Here is a 17,208-nt window from a genome sequence, read left to right as displayed (position 1 = left end):
AACAGTAATCTTTCCAAGACCTGTCTGACAGTGGCTTCTAACCTAGACCAATGTGTGTTTACAAAGCGTTTTTATAGGGACTTGGGAACTGCCATAGTTTTACCCTGACCAGGACAGTCATACACATTGACTTCAATCTACACAAGGCTTGTTCAAGCCTCTGTGCTTAGTCTCTGTCCAGCCCATTCCACTTTCACCACCTGGTTGTTTTTGGTTTCTGATCTGGAACAGATGCTTCATCCCATGCCCTCTCTATGGGATGGATGTCCACTGAGATCACCCACCCAGGTAGACAAAGGAAGTCAGCATGGAAGAATGTGAGGACGTGCTGCCCCCTTCAGGACACACTTGTACCTGCAGTCCCACCATCTATTAGGACAGTGTCCTGTGCTTTTCCATGGGCTGTTGTTTCTCTCCACGATGCGGCGCTGCTATTCCAAGTGTCATGTCCAGCCAGCTACCAGGAGGCTAAACTTCATGATAGCAAGAATGAGAAGGGATTGGGAGGGTGCCAGGGAAGTAGAAGGCGAGAAAGTTAAAGAAGAAAGCTAACAGGCTTCTTGCCAGATGAGGCTTCCTAAGGACCCATTGTTTCTGCTTCATTGTAGAGAGGAAAGTTATTCCCTACTTCATTCTGGAATATTTGGTCTAACAGTTCACAAACCTGGCTGAGAAACAGAATCACCGGGGAAACTGCTTTTAATGTATGGATGCTCAGATTTTATTACAAGAAACTCCAATTCATAAATTTGGGGAGGGACTGAGTCACCTCTCTCTTCAAAACTGTCTCAGGATGATCATTAGCTCATTAGTGTAGTGTTTAAAAAAGAAATGGAAGGGGGCTGGGGATATGGCCTAGTGGCAAGAGTGCCTGCCTCGGATACACGAGGCCCTAGGTTCGATTCCCCAGCACCACATATACAGAAAACGGCCAGAAGCGGCACTGTGGCTCAAGTGGCAGAGTGCTAGCCTTGAGCGGGAAGAAGCCAGGGACAGTGCTCAGGACCTGAGTCCAAGGCCCAGGACTGGCCAAAAAAAACCCAAAAAAAACAAAAACAAAAACAACAAAAAGAAATGGAAGATGAGACAATGGATAAGAAGACAAAAAAAATTCCAAAAGCAATACCTGTGAAACCATTTGGTGTAAACCAACTGAACAACTCAAGGGGGGGGGGGAGGGAAAGGGGAAGGGGGAGGGGGGAATGAGGGAGGAGGTAATAAATAGTACAAGAAATGTACCCATGGTCTTACATATGAAACTGTAATCCCGCTGTACATCACTCTGACAATAAATGAGTATTAAAAAAAAGAATATGTTGGAAATATTAAAGTATATACTAGTCATCTAATAATACAAAAAAATCCCTCTGAATCTTCAACATATAGAGGCCATTAAACTAGGACTCAGTATACAATGGAAGGTAAAATAAGTAAATGACTAATTTTCAAGTAAAACAAATGTGTTATTAAAATAATGATAAGATGCACAGAAAATATACGTATATTTCATGGCAAGAATTAAAAAAAACTTACTTTAAAGAAGCTAATTCACTAAATAAACTCTGGTTTTCCTTTTTAAAAATGGACGAGAAGAAGCTATTTTAAAGGAAAAGCACCTGTTGAAGAACTCTGAACTAGAACCTATTTTTGGTATATATGAAAATCTTAAAAAAAAAAAAAAAAAAGGCAGAGGGCACCCAGGACCTGATTTCAAGCCCCACAATGGACCAGGAAAAAAAAGGGGGAAGAGAGAAAGAAAAAGAAAAATCTTACTGAGAACTGTGTGTCCGTGAATCTTTAAGAAATGGGCACAGTTTATTGAGCATGCCCATCTTGTTCTTTTTTTTTTTTGCCAGTCCTGGGTCTTGGACTCAGTGCCTGAGCACTGTGCCTGGCTTCTTTTTGCTCACAGCACCACTTCTGGCCGTTTTCTGTATATGTGGTGCTGGGGAATCGAACCCAGGGCTTCATTGAACTATACGAGGCAAGCACTCTTGCCACTAGGCCATATCCCCAGCCCCCGCCCATCTTGTTCTTTAGGAGCCTGCCTACTAGGTAGGTTCTGTTCAGCATTTCCTGCAGCCTTGTTCATGCAAAGGCTTCGTGACCCAACAGATGGTGGATGCCTAGAACCTGCTTCCCCGGACCCTCCGTGTACTGAACATCCCAAAGAAGGAGCAGGGGATCTGACTGTCCTAAGCCTCTTTCAGGACTGGGTTTGAATCCTGAGAGACTTGGGAATTTCTGATTAAGTTCACCTGGGAGGCTAGAATGATCAATGTAATAGCCTCTCCCCTCCCCAACCCCCCCCCCCCCAGTATACTTGGAGAAGCATAGCTTTAAAAATGACCTAGTCCTAGACCATGAATGCCAAAGCTTTCAGGGGCCTGGCAGACAGAAGGGCATGCAAAAGGGAAATGGAAACTGCATGCCTTCTATGTTTTCTTCACCTACTTGAAATCAATTTTAAATGGAATTTGAAATAATTTTCTAGAAAAATAAGATTTGTTTCTGAGTCCAGAGAGGCAAGGCACTTGCTCAGTGACTCACGCTGTGGTGGAGACAACCCCAATGCCTCTTGTTCAGAACCCCGTCATGTTCAACCCCACTAACCTCCTTTTCCCCAAGATGAACCCCATACCCAATTGGGAAGGAAGAAAAGCAGAAGAGAAATTCCAAGCCAAAGCGCCCTTTACTTCCATTACTCACCCAAATAGGACGGTCTCCTAGTTTCTGTGCTGTCTTTGCCCACTGGCCATGAGAGAGTGGTGCTCTCTCAGTCTACAGACCAACACTGTCCACGACAGGGTGTCCTGAGGAAGGCGGACACTGGGAAATGTTTTTCAAAGTAGCCAAAAGCACTCATATTCTTCCTGGGAGAATCAAACACTTAGAAACTGGGCGATGACAAGAACTATCATATTGCATTAGTCTTCAGAGATGTCCCCACTATCTGTTAAGTGGAAAAATAAAATTCTAGTAAGATTGTAAAGGGATAGAAATATCCATCTCCTACAAAAAGGTAGAAAATGCTTGAAACTATACATGTCTATATCTTAACAGCAAATACCTTGGTGGGGAGGAACATAGGATTAGGAGAGGAAGGGGGATTTCATTTTTATTTGAAATACTTCTGGAGTTTTTAAACAAGCAGAATATTTTATTATTGACCATTTTTCCCAAAAGTAAAATAAGGATTTTAAACAGACAGCAGATAAGAGGACAGTTATTTACTCTCTCCAAACGCCTCATAAACGCTAGAAGAAACACTGCATAGCCGGTGTAAATACTACCTCAGAATCAGCAACAGTTCATAAAGAGAATGAAGCAGGTTGCAGCCCATGCAAATGTCCACTGCACTAGTCTTTCCGGCTTATTCTCCAGGCCTCTGCATTTCCTCACTAACCCCTCCCTATATCACCCCTTCCAACTTTTTGCTCCCACATCACAGGCAATTGCCTGCTTGCTCATGTGATTCACCTTTAGAGTAAGGACTGTGTCCTGTGGAACACCCTATTATGTGCTAAATAATCAATATGTATAACTACAGTTCGAATATTGTAGTACTTATAGAACCCAGTGGAGTCTCAGGGTATCTCCAACTTCCATGTAAGTAGTATATTTAAATAGTAAACATATATCTAGTAAATGACCCAAGATTCCATTACTAAGTATTTATTTAAAATAAATGGAAGTCATGCCCAGTGAAGTACGTTTGCTATAGTTGCATCTTTCATGTCTCTCAAAGGCCCATATGTTACAGGCTTGGTTTCCAATGTAGTACAATTGGGAGGAAATGAAACCTCTGAGAGGTGGAGCCTAGTGAGAGGTCTTTAGGTCACAAGGGCATTTGTCTCTCTGACAATTCATGATTGAGACAGTTTTGGTCTCTCCAGACTTACCCCTTAGCAGATTGTTATTGCTGATACAGAAGCGCTCGTCTTCATTTGTCTTTCATTTTACTGATTGCTTCTTTCTTTTCTTATGGTAAATTAAAAATAACAAAGTTAACTTAAATAACAAAAACTTAACTATTTTCTTTTTGACAGTACTAAGATATGAACTCAGGGCTTCACAGTTGCTAAGAAGGTGCTTTATCAATTGAGCTACACCCTAGTCCTATAAACTTAATGTTTTTGGGGTTTTTTTTGCTGTTGGTTGTGAGGCTTGAACACTAGGCCTGGGCACTGTCCCTGAACCTCTTCGTGCTCAAGTCTAGCACTCTACCACTTGAGACACAGCACCATTTCCAACCCTTTCTGAGTAGTTTATTGGAGATAAGCATCTCACAGACTTTTCTACCTAGGTGGGCTTTGAACCGCGATCCTCAGATCTTAGCCTCCTGAGTAGCTAGAATTACAGGTGTGAACTACTGGTGCCTGGCTAAACTTAGCCATTTTTAAGTTCCATTCATGTTAAGTACATTCATATGGAGGTGAAACAGATCTTACTATTCTTTTTCTTCCTTAGCGTGTCCATGGAAACCTTAGCCTTGAGATCTATATTAAAATTTTTTAATCTCCACTCTATAATGATTGTATGCTTAGTATTTTCATATTTGTTGTATAATAAAAACATATTTAGTCCAAATGATAATGATTTGAACTAGGTTGGCATTAAACGGACTGGAAAGGGAATGATAGGATAAAAGACATTTTGGAGGCTGACTTCCCACAGGAATTAAAATAGAACCAATAGGCATAAGTAAGTGGGATAGAAGTCATCAAGAATTGATGTTGAGATCTCTAATCTGGATGATTAGAATTCCATTAACAGTGTGATACTGATGAAGAGATCCCTGATGTAATGACAACAGTGTAGCAATGAGCACACTTCATGTCCAGCTCTTAGTTTCTAATACCATTCTCCTTGAATTAAAAATGGCTCCTCACGGGGCTGGGGATATAGCCTAGTGGCAAGAGTGCCTGCCTCAGATACACGAGGCCCTAGGTTCGATTCCCCAGCACCACATATACAGAAAATGGCCAGAAGTGGCGCTGTGGCTCAAGTGGCAGAGTGCTAGCCTTGAGCAAAAAGAAGCCAGGGACAGTGCTCAGGCCCTGAGTCCAAGCCCCAGGATTGGCCAAAAAAAATAAATAAATAAAAAATAAAGGGAATGATGAACACACACCCAATACATAAAAGAACAAAATTTTTTTAAACTGTGTGTTTCTTTTTTTTCTTTTTTTTTTTTATTGTCAAAGTGAAGTACAGAGGAATTACAGTTTCATATGTAAGGGAGTGAGTACATTTCTTATCCAACTTGTTACCTCTTCCCTCATTTTCCCCCTCCTCCCACTCCCATTTCCCTCTTCCCCCCATGAGTTGTACTGTTGGTTTACACCATATAGTTTTCTAAGTATTGCTATTGCATTGGTTTGTCTTTTTATCCTTTGTCTCTTGATTCTGGCATTCCCTTTCCCTTCCCTAGTTCCAATACATGTATATACAATATCCAAAGTACTAAAATTAGTTACAATGATATCAGTGGTAAAACCACAGGAAGAGAATATGGAAAAAAAAAAGAAGGGCATGGTTTCATATGGCATGTTGAAAATAACTACAACAGTGATAACCACTTGTTTCCATAACTTGGAGTTCATTTCACTTAGCATCATCTTACGTATAACAAAAATTTAATGATAAAATTAAGAAACTTTGACCCAGACCCTTTACTTCTAGTCATATGACAGACTAAAAATTTGAATAAATTGAAATATAACTGAAAATATCATTGAAAATAACTGAAAATTCTAGACAAACTATTTCAAACATTTTCTTAAATGAATTCCATGAACTAACAAAGTAAGAAGGAACAATGTATGGTCAAATAAATAAGTGAAAGTAGTAAAAGAAGGTAAGTTCTTTTTTTTTTCTTTATTGTCAAAGTGTGATACAGAGGGGTTACAGGTTCATAGGAAGGGCAGTGAGTACATTTCTTGTTCTACTTGTTACCTCCTCCCTCATTTCCCCCCTCCCCCTTCCCCTCTCCCCCCAAGAGTTGTGCAGTTGGTTTACACCAAAAGAAGGTAAGTTCTGAGGAATGGTAAGCTCTAAAGAAAGTTGTTCTGAAATAGATTTGCTACTGTCTTTCTGGATGGAGAGAGACAGAGAGAGAGAGACAGAGAGAGAGAGAGACACAGAGAGAGAGAGAGAGAGAGAGAGAGAGAGAGAACACCTAGGGTGAGGTTCAAAACTGCCTGAGTAAGGTTTGAAATCCCCAATGAAGACATAGTATGGAGGAGTCCAAGTAAATATCAAAACATTGAGAGCAAGATACCTAAATCAACTGGCCCAAATAATCTAGGTCATGAATTACTCTAATAATTCTTTACTTTTTGGTTCAGCTGCAAGGTAGCTCTGGCCATTGAGTTCTGAAGCAACAAGAAGAAAACCAAGATGACCCAATCAGTAAGAAAGGTGATATGGATGCTAAAATGGAATATAAGAGCAATGGAAGTAAGGTTGGAACCCTGGGACTCCTCCTCCTAGCATTGCCACTGAGGGGCCCTTACTCCCCAGGGGAAGAGGGGAACGGTGGGGCTGCCCCTCAGAGAAGTGTGAGGAAGGAGACCCTCTAGGCTCCATCTCCTGAATTTAAGAGGGTAGAGATTTTGAGGCCACTTTTGTTTTGAAACCTCTTCCTTTCCTTGAAATTCCAATTCTACCTTCTACTTAAATAGATCTATAGGATTTATAGGCAGTTTGTAGCAATGCAATGAATACTTTAATAAATCATATCCTTTTATTAGCACCTTACTAGACTATATATATCTTCAGGACAGAAATCATTCTTTTTTCTTTGAATCCACAATGTAGTGTGGGGCTGGGACTATCACAGGTGCTCAGAAGTAATTGATGGAAACACTTAAAAGAAAGAAACCATCGGGCTTCTCTAATCAGAGGGCTCCAACATGGTATAAGTTTTTTTTTTTTTTTTCCTGCTGTTAACTATCTTGAATGCAAACTCAGTCTCGAAGTGTTACAAGGAGCAAGCAGGAAAGCACAGTGCCCTCTAAATCCTTTTAGGGGGACCAGGCTCTCTGTGTGAATGTGTCTGTGTGTACGTGTGCATGGGTGCAGGGATGGTTGTAGTGTGGTGTGGTGGCTGGGGAAATGGAAGAGGGAGGAAAGAGACTCCACGCAGCAATTATGTAGAGGGGATTTACTATGTCTCTTTTCCTCCCCCCCTTCCCGTGTCTCCCCCCACCTTCTTTGTCCTCTTTCTCCTCGTCCCCTTCTGCATTTGTCTGGGAGGATCCTGGAGTGTTCTTTTGATCGACTCAATCTTTCTCTGGCACTTGAGTTCTGATTGGCTGAAGGACTTAGAGGGGGAAAAAAAACTTTAATTAAGTAGATAATCTCTTCTTTGGACGTTTGGCAGCTCCATTTCACCTCCCCTTAACTCTGTTTGGGATCGCTTACACACCAAGGAAGTTGGGCTCTGAGGAGGATTCCATCCCAATACCACAGAGGAGAACACTGCCCCATCTTACTTCTCTGTCCCCCAATATTTCAGAATTTTCTCTCTGTTACTCCGAGGATTATGTTTCTTATGAAGTTTCCTGTGTGCATCTTCCTTCTCACCTGTGTCCTCCAACTCAGCCACACCTGGTAAGTAATCTGGACTCCTACGTGGAATTGGGAATGTATAAGTGTATGTAAGATCTTATAGGAGAAACTCCACTTTCCTTTTCAGAACTGTAAGATGCCTTGAGATCTCTCCTGAAAAAAACAAACACCCACTCTATACAGTAGGGCTCCTCCTAAGTTTATGGCTGATTTCAGTAAATCTTTAGGACCCCTATCAATAACGAAATGAATTAAAACATGAGAGACTCCTAGTTTTATAAATTACTATGGCACAAATAGTCCAAGCGATTTGGAGAGAGATGGACAATAGACTTATGTACTGAATCCTGATGTCAGCATTGAGGACAAGAAGTTCCTCAGGCAAGTTCTACTGTGCCCAATCTGATGTTGTGTGCGGGCTAACGTCAAAATTCTACAGACTCTGAGTTTTCACTTTCTGACTTGACTGTCTTCAGAATATTCTAAGTAACTGTTCACATTGTCATTTCCAAGTCATTACAAGTTCATCTGGACCACTGAGTTGGTATTATCTCAAGGAATATGTTCAGAAATCTGAACTACTCTACAAATGTATTTAATTTGTCCAATTATAAAAAAAGTACTTAAAATTAAATTACTGTAGGTGAAAGTGCTTTTCAGGCTTTAAACCACTGCGCAAATGATACATAATTTTGTCATCACTCTCCTTTCGTTCCCGAGAATAAGGTAAAAGTATCTATACTTGCAGTTGTTAATAAACAAGAACTCAATGACATATAGAAGCCCAACCTGGGAAATGCATGTTGCTGGAGTGTTTGGAGTTTCTCACCAATTCACATACAATCTCAGGCTCTCTCTCTCTCTCTCTCTCTCTCTCTCTCTCTCTCTCTCTCTCTCTCTCTCTCTCTCTCTCTCTCTCTCTCTCTCCCTCCCTCCCTCCCTCCCTCTGTCTCTCTCTCCATCAGTTTTCATTTTGATAATCTGTTTAGCCAAGACACAGAACCAATTACCAATTGCCCCATAAACTGTCCAGAAAGCTAGAAGAGAAAGCTGAAGTAAACATCCTACATTAATTGAGAGTATGTTCTTGTCATAAAAGTTCCTGGCCATCATTATTGGAGTGTTGATTTTAAAGTATGTCAACTTAGTACAACTGTTTGTAAGTAAATAAAACAATTTATAACACTTCTAATTATATACAGAACCACCAAATAATTGGTCAATTTTAATTGGCATTTTCCTTGAATATTTCAACATGGGGGGAAAAAACCCTCTCTTCTCTGTGCCTCATGAGAACAAAAAGACAAAAGAGAGAAGACTATTTCAGAGCATTTCTACTGGTGTTCAGCTCACGGTATTCTTCAGCTGATTCAGTATCAGCAAAAGAGAAACACGAGATTCCTTTCCCTAGTCACCAGGGCAGTGCGAAGAATTGTTCTACAAAAAATACCTTTACTGTGTGCCCCCTTCCCTGCTGTAGGGGGTCATGCCCATTTCATTCCCATACTGACACAGCCACACTGAAAGGTGGCTGGGTTGCTTGTCTGTCCAAATTCAAGTGTCTGGATTCAAAAAGAAAAAAGAAAAAAAAAGAGATGTGAAAGAAAGTTCTAATTTAAAAACAGGGTTTAAGAACCCCTTTTTGGCTGGCTTGATGCGGAAGAGAAAATGTACAGATCTCCTATGTCATTCAATTTGATTTTAATTACTTTTTTCTGTATGTCTCAACTTGAATGAAAACATTTACACTTTGGCATGGTTCTGGTTTGGGGTAGTATTTCAAAAGTGATTGTTAGAATATAACATTGAGTCTTGATTATTCTTATAATGAAACCATCAGCATTTGTATAAGGTCATCCTCCCCTTTGTGCCAGGCAGAGAGATTTGACTAACCACCGCCTTCGAGATGTTTCTCTTAATACTTCATTATCAACCTTTTTTGTAAGGATCTCAAAAGCATTTAACAAATAGAGATCTTACAATTTCTGCTTGGCTGTTCAATTGTAAGCCTGAAAATTACTGTCTAAAAGAGTCCATCAACAGAAATTCCTGGGCTTGAAAAGGAGAGAATAATGATGACATTCACCTACAATACACAGATTCACTGGATAAATCAGTAAGATTTTTTTTTTTAAAAAAAGAATTTGGACACTTTGAGGAGAATTATCCTGTAGTAGCTTGAGAAAATCTTTCTTCTTTCTTAATCTTCATGGCTTATTTAAAAAAAAAAAGAGAGACAATGCATAAAACAGTCAAACAGAGAGTGATGACCATAATGGTCACCAGATATGAACATTTATGAACTAGAGTAACTTTTTTTGTGTATAGTGAAATTTCATCAATAATAACATACTGAAGCCTTGATTAGGTTAGGGAGGGACTTAACTTTTAGTTTTGTTTTTTGTTGTGCCAGGGATTGAACTCATGGCTTTGGGTATGCTATTCCAGTGTTCTGAGTTACATCCTAGCTCAGAAATCTGTTATTGTGAAAAGTTAATATATACATAGTCTCACCAAACTACAATTCTTGTTCTGCATATACATATGAGACTATTTTCTAACACATATTATGAACAAGGAAATATAAACTTTTAAAAACTGATTGAATCCATTCTATTTTTGTTAGATTCAATTGTGTCTTGTTAACATTTCCCCACTAACAGATATACGAAGAACAAGTTCAGTGAAGGAAAGGTCCACTGCAGTTGTTGAATTAGGAAGCTATTCTCTTCCTAAAGAGGCTGGAGAGGTCTGAAAAGACAGAAATGCAAAGTAAGGGGTGAGGAACTGCTTTGGAATCTGGAAAATAGCATACCCTATAAAAGATTCACTCAGCTAATAGCTTCCCTCAACCATTAAAAAAAAAGTGTCTGACTCTCCCCACCCCCAATACTGCGTCTTTACCCCCCCCCCCCAAAAAAAAAGAAAGCCTGGGGATGGTGTAGTGGCGCTAATGTGAGCAGTGCATGGCAGGTAGTCTGGGGGCTTGAGACAGAATCAGAGATCTTTAGCTCCTCCTGGTTTATCCTTGGTTTCTTCAGCAACCAAAGCTTGGGGCTACTTTTGTAGTCTCGACTTCTCTGCTTATGAATGTAAGCAGTTACTGTCAGAAGAACTATTAACAACGACATTTATGAGGTCCTAGAAAGGGACACTTGATTGTAGCTTTCCTTATGGTACTAGATTGTGTAAGCAATGAGGAAGATACTGTGAAGTGCATTGTGTGTGTGTGTGTGTGTGTGTGTGTGTGTAAAAATATGATACAAAGATACATTTGGGGACTTAGATTGAGATAAAGAGCACATAAGAAGGATCGAGAAGCAAAAGAGATTCCACCCATCTAGAGATCATTTTGATAAATATTATTTTATATGATCAGAGGGCAAAGGAGTTTTTATCCCAACCCTTTCTATTTTATGGAAAGAGATTATTTTTTCTTTTTCCCAATTGGACAATCTGTGAAAAATGCTGCTGTATATCTGGTCATGCTGTTTTCTCTCAAGACTATTAATAAAATTCCTTTATTCCTAGGCTCCAGGGACTCTTCTATTTCCATCAGGAAGGCAGAGGAGAAATCGTATGCCTTTGAGAGTGAGGTCAGGACAATTTCCTTGGGCTAAGTCCTTATTTTTCTGAAAGCAGGTTTTTCTTACTAAGTAAAGGATCAGGCTGGGTTAACAGCTGGGGGAAACTTTGAGCTTGGTTCACATCAATAACATTCCCCATTGCCTCCATTTGAAATATACCTGGACTCTGAGGGCCCCTTGAAAGAAATGACATCCATTGTGGACAGACTCTGCAGTTTTATTATGGGTCACAGTTTTATGGTTTGTTTTCTCAGTCTTTATTGTAAGTCCTTGGTATTGATCATATCATTTCTCTGTGTGCTTCTTGGGCTGGAGTTTTCTCTGGGCCAAGAGAAATTCAGACCATCAGGGAGTCACTGAAACTTCATTTGACCAACTCAAACGCATGGTTTTGAATAGGACAGCATCCTCTGTTCCCAAAAAACATGAGTCCACTAGCTTTGTCTTTCTATGCAAGTCAGTGTGTGAAATTCTATCTTCATGCCTATCTTCCCTTTAATCCAAACTGTGATAACTTTTGACTTCCTTCAGTCTCAGTCTTTCTCTTACATTCAGCACATTCGGCACATTCACCCTGTCAGACTCTGAAGACTCTGTTCCATACTAACATCCAGGATAACTAATTACATACCAATTGATGGTCTTCATTACCATGCTTGTCATTTCATTACTTTCATCCCAGACTTCATATAGATTATTGCTTCAAGACCATTGTTTGGTTTTAAATTTACATTATGGAAAATTTTCTTTCTGAAAAAGAAACCAAGGGGCTGGGAATATGGCTTAGCGGTAGAATGCTTGCCTCGCATGCATGAAGCGCTGGGTTGGATTCCTCAGTATCACATAAGCAGAAAAAGCCAGAAGTGGAGCTGTGGCTCAAGTAGTAGAGTGCTAGCCTTAAGCAAAAAGAAGCCAGGGACAGTGCTTAGGCCCTGAGTCCAAGCTAAGACTGGCAAAAAAGAAAAGAAAAGAAACCAACAACTAAACAACAGATATATAATGTACCCCTACAACTTAACTTTACCCATTATCACTTACTAATCATGTTTCACTTAGACTTTCTGTTGCATTTTCACTCACATATTTTTCTCATAGTCTAAACTTTCCAAACTGTTCAAATTGGGAAGAAGAGGAAAAGAAAATGGAATCTCCTCTCCTGAGCCTGCGATCTAGGCCAGTAAGTAAAATGCATCTTGGGGACCATTGTACAGAAGTGATTGACTTTGGGGAAAGAAAAATCCAGAATATCAGCAAAAGGAGATAAGTCATTCCAAGATAGGTTTGAATGTATTTCTGCTTAAGCCTGGCTGGTTATCAAGGACAAGCAAAATTTATGGCAGATTGAGGTGAGAAATTGCTTACTAACCACCTGGATTTACTTCATTGGATAGACAAAATGGCACTCAAGTACCCATGCCTGCTGATTTTGCTAGCTTGAATGTTTCACAAGATAATCCCTAGGGTTACCATGTAACAAACTTTCTTGATATTGAAATAACCTGTTTTCCATCTACCAGTGAAAGGGAAAATATGATTTGACTTGATTTTTTTTTTTTGTCAGTTGTGGGACTTGAACTTTGGGCCTGGACCTCTTTGTGCTCAAGGCTAGTGCTCTACCACTTGAGCCACGGCATCACTTTGCATTTTTGTGATTGACTGGGAAAAAGAGTCTCACAGAGACTTTTCTGCCTGGGCTGGCTTCGAACTGCAATCCTCAGAACTCAGCCTCCTGAGTAGCTAGGATTATAGGAGCAAGCCACCAGTGCCCCATGAATATGAGTATTTTTTCAAGTCCAGACCACAGGGACCAGGATTAACTAGATCAGCAAACAAGACAAAACTCTGCCTCCACCGTGACTGTGCAAGGAACTGCTGCAATGTCAGCCTTTTGGGGACAGTGTCCTGGGCTGCTCCTCAGCAGCTTTTACTTGGAGACCAGGGAGAGGGCAGCAAGCAGCCCTGGTTCTCTTAGAGTTCTCATTGAAATGCCAAGTGCTGAGGGCTTTTCTGTAGCTCAATGTTTCTCAGCAGAGCTTGCTGTAACACAAAGGAAGAAATGGGGACAAGGAAAGACAGCCTCTGGCTCTCTAAAATATGCTGGAGAACAGATGACATGGAGTTTCCCCTTTCAGTGGAAAACATGAGGTCAGTTGGGGAAGAAATCAGCCTGAGATTGGTTTGTAGGTTTTCAGAGTGCCTGTCACACAGTTGTCCTGGGGCTGCTCCTTGGCTCTTACCAATGATTACTTGATAAAGACTGAAATTGGGAAAATATGGGATCTTAATATGCATTTAATTTACACATTTAACACAAGGAGTGTTCTTTTTAGAAAAGGAGAAACTACCTGTTTGTACATATTTTTAAATTTTTTTATCCATCTTGAAACATCCTTCTTTTGGCCCCAATTTCCACTGGAGTCCTGTCTCCAAACTGGCTGATAATAAAGTCCTGGCTGTACAAAGAAATGTGATAGAGCTTGTGATCGACACTCCTCACCCAGTGCCTACCTGTACTATAGTAAGACAGTATTCACTCATGGGTAATACAACAAAATGATATAATACAAACCATCTCATATAAGTTGTAAGTTTGGGGAAAAACTAGCACAAAATAAAGAGAAATAGCTGAAACCAATTGGACAGTGGCTTAAGCCCCTATTCACTATTAGATATGATTGCCAAAGAATGGGAAACTGGGCTGGGGGAGCAGCTCAAGTGGTAGAGCATCCGCCTTTAGAGGGATAGGCCTTGAGTTCCAACTTCAGTACCACCACATATAAAAAGAAACTTATTTCAGCAAGTTTTGTGCCAAAAGAAAACAAAGAATGGGAAAATGCAATCATCTCTGAATTCTACAAGGTGATAAAGAAGAGTTTTGACTACTAGTGTGTGCGTATGTGTACATGTGTGTGAGAGAGAAAGAGAGAGTAATGAATGTTAAAGAAAAATAAAACATGCAAATAAAAAGGGAGGCGAAAAGAGGGAGATGAGAAGATGGGAGGAGAGGAGAGGAGAGAAGAGAAGAGAGAAGAGATCTAATTGCTCTTCCAAGTTCTTATTGCTGATAAACTAACTTAGGGAGGAACAAAGTGGCATTAAAAGCTTATTGGACAAAATATAGACCAGATTGTGAGTTGAGACATCACTTGCTTCAGGACTGGTGACAGCATACAGAGGTGGTCCTGAGATATAAATGAATAGCTGTAGCATTGAAGACTCCAGAGGTAGACGAGTGAATGTAGTGGTCAGAGGACAGATGGCCTCAGGAGAGACTCAGAATCTTTGGTTACCTATTTTACTCTCTAAAATAAGATGTTCTAGTGTGGGGAAGATGGCCTTAGGTCAGCCATAATTGCTAAGGAGCCATTTTATCTTTCAAGGAAAGAGAGTGATCTCAACAAACTTTGTATGCTGGGGATAGGCAGAGAGAGACCAGCCCCTCACTGGGCAGTGTCCAGATAGAACATGAGAGCTGCCAAGCCAGTAGTGTCCTTCAGAAATGAAAGAAAAGAACATTCCCTAGGTTGTCACTGTGGCAGTGGAGAAGCTTTTTCCAGAAGACTGGAGAAATCCTCTGTGTCTCTCAAATGAGTCCTTGGCTATTTGCTGCCTGCAGGCTTCCCCTTGTCTTCCTTGTCCTGTGTTTTCCAAGTGGAGTCTGAGGATGGGCCAGCAATGCTGCCATCTCAAGAAAATATAGCACAGATTCTTGTCACCCAGTTCTCCTCCTCCCTGTAATCGCCACTGATGAAGAATCTCTAGAGCTTTCATCTTGGGACATTCATGGGAAATATGGTCTGCAGGGGATTCTCACTCACTCCAGTGTGCACTGCTTTTTCTGCACTGAGACGAGCTTTCAAAGCCCCCTCCAGCAAGAGACAGCAGGGCTAGGAGCAGGGCAGGGAAAGGGTTCAGTCATGTCCTGGACAGGCACTGGGGCTGCTTGGCAGCCTGTGGGTATTGGCGCATGCATTCTTTCACCTGGGCTCAGTAAGGCCAGGGGCATATCTGGGCGATAGGCTGTTACTAGAACCACCTCCCAGCCCTCTGGAGACTTCATCAGGGCTAAAGCATCAGGGTCTTGTTGAGAAATTATTCTGTTTGCCATGCCTGAGTGCTTGAGTTTGCTTTGGAGTCAGTGGAGATCGCCAGATCCCAAGGCTATATAAGGAGGCTGTGAATCTTTCTTCAAGATTAGCAAATTCTCTGGTGCTTCTCCAGAGAATCAGTATAGGAGTGGAAGGGTGGGAAAGTCAGGACCAGCAGCAACAGCAGCAACCCAACTCCTTTTTGTTTCCTTTTTTGGCTGGAAATTGAAATCAGAGCCTTTCACTTGGAATCTTGCTTTTAGGGTGTTTTTTTTCAGATAGGGTCTTGTACTTTTGCCAAGGCTGGCTTTGGACTGCAATCCTCTTACCTCCTCTTCCTGAGTAGCTAAGATTACAGGCATGCCCAGACATACTTGACTTAGACCTTGTTTTTTTGTGTGAAATTTTTTTTTTTGGCCAGTCCTGGGCCTTGGACTCAGGGCCTGAGCACTGTCCCTGGCTTCTTCCCGCTCAAGGCTAGTACTCTGCCACTTGAGCCACAGCGCCGCTTCTGGCCGTTTTCTGTATATGTGGTGCTGGGGAATTGACCTAGGGCCTCGTGTATCCGAGGCAGGCACTCTTGCCACTAGGCTATATCCCCAGCCCTAGACCTTGTTTTTTGAAAGAGCCTTTTTGTGTAGCCCAGGCTGCCCTTGAATTCGCAGTCCTCCTTACTCAATCTCACAAGTACTAGGATTCATCTTCAACTTGTTCTTTGCAAAAAAGGTCCTCTTTGAAAGGATCACCCTTTGCAGGGGCTCTGAGTTGGGCTAGCACTTGATTTAGCACATCTGGGCATATCAAGAGAACTGATTGGGCTACAGGCACTAGAAGTTGATTGAAATGAGCAAATGTGGAATCTTCTCAAGAACACCTTTGCTCTAAAGGAAAAGACCTGGAGAGATCCAGCAACCAGCCAGGTCACTTGCCTTGTTAGTAGCCCCTCAACCCAGTGAAGGTCTTGGGAGGTTACTAGGAAAGAGTATTGAAGGCCAAGAAAGAATTATGTTAGCAAAATCTGGAAGGCCCTTGTGCACAAATGACAGTCTTGATACCTATATGGAAAACAAAAGCCTGGGGCTAAAGGACATTTGTCCCTACTTTTTTTTCCCCCAAAATGAATGGACATTTTAAAAAGTAGTTTTAGGTTTACATAGAAGGTGAACAAAAACTAGATTTTTTCTGTATTTCTCATTCTCCTCCTTGCACCTAGTGTCCCCCTCCCCTTGTCTCTTTGTCCAGTGTGAGCAAGATGAATTCCTAGAAGACACACCCAGGGAAGGTGATGTCCCCAGATAAAGCAGAGCCCTTGCCAGGTAGCTGCAGTTGTCCTGTGCACATGGAAACTTCTAGAAGGAAGGATTGGAGGAACAAAAGAGTAAAAATATAGCAGAGATGATGTGATAATTATCTAGGCTTCCTTGTAAGTGTGGATGGACATCATTAAGACTCCAGGAAGTGTTCATGAAGTCTCTTTCAGGAACCCTGAGTCCTGGGTCAGCAGAAGAGCTAGGACCACGGGAAATCTGGGGGCAGGAGAGTAGAGCTGTCAGACAGGCTGATCACTTAATGAGTGTGTGGTGCTGGCTGCTCCTTTTTCCATTCATGAAAATGCAGGATAGAATCTTTTCTACCTGAGGTAATTGCTGTGATAATTCCATGAGCCTTAAACATGTGAAACTTAAAAGGTACTTGTCGGGCACAGAATAGACTCCCAACAAAAAGTATAATAGTTACCATGAGTCATTGTGAAAAAGCACTTGCAAGAACAGAAGTCTTGGAAGTATTCCAATGCTGATTGTTACTGTGTGACATGGATTACGTGTGCATGCGTGTGTGTGTGTGTGTGTGTGTAATACTAACCTAAGGATAAGAAACAATGCTAAAATATTTACTTGACAATATAAAAAATACTACCATATTATTTACCACTCATTCCTAATTACCATGAAGCACAATGG

The sequence above is a fragment of the Perognathus longimembris genome, chromosome 2 (genome assembly GCF_023159225.1).
Source record: "Perognathus longimembris pacificus isolate PPM17 chromosome 2, ASM2315922v1, whole genome shotgun sequence".
Classification (NCBI taxonomy): domain Eukaryota; kingdom Metazoa; phylum Chordata; class Mammalia; order Rodentia; family Heteromyidae; genus Perognathus; species Perognathus longimembris.
This window is presented reverse-complemented; position numbering follows the sequence as displayed.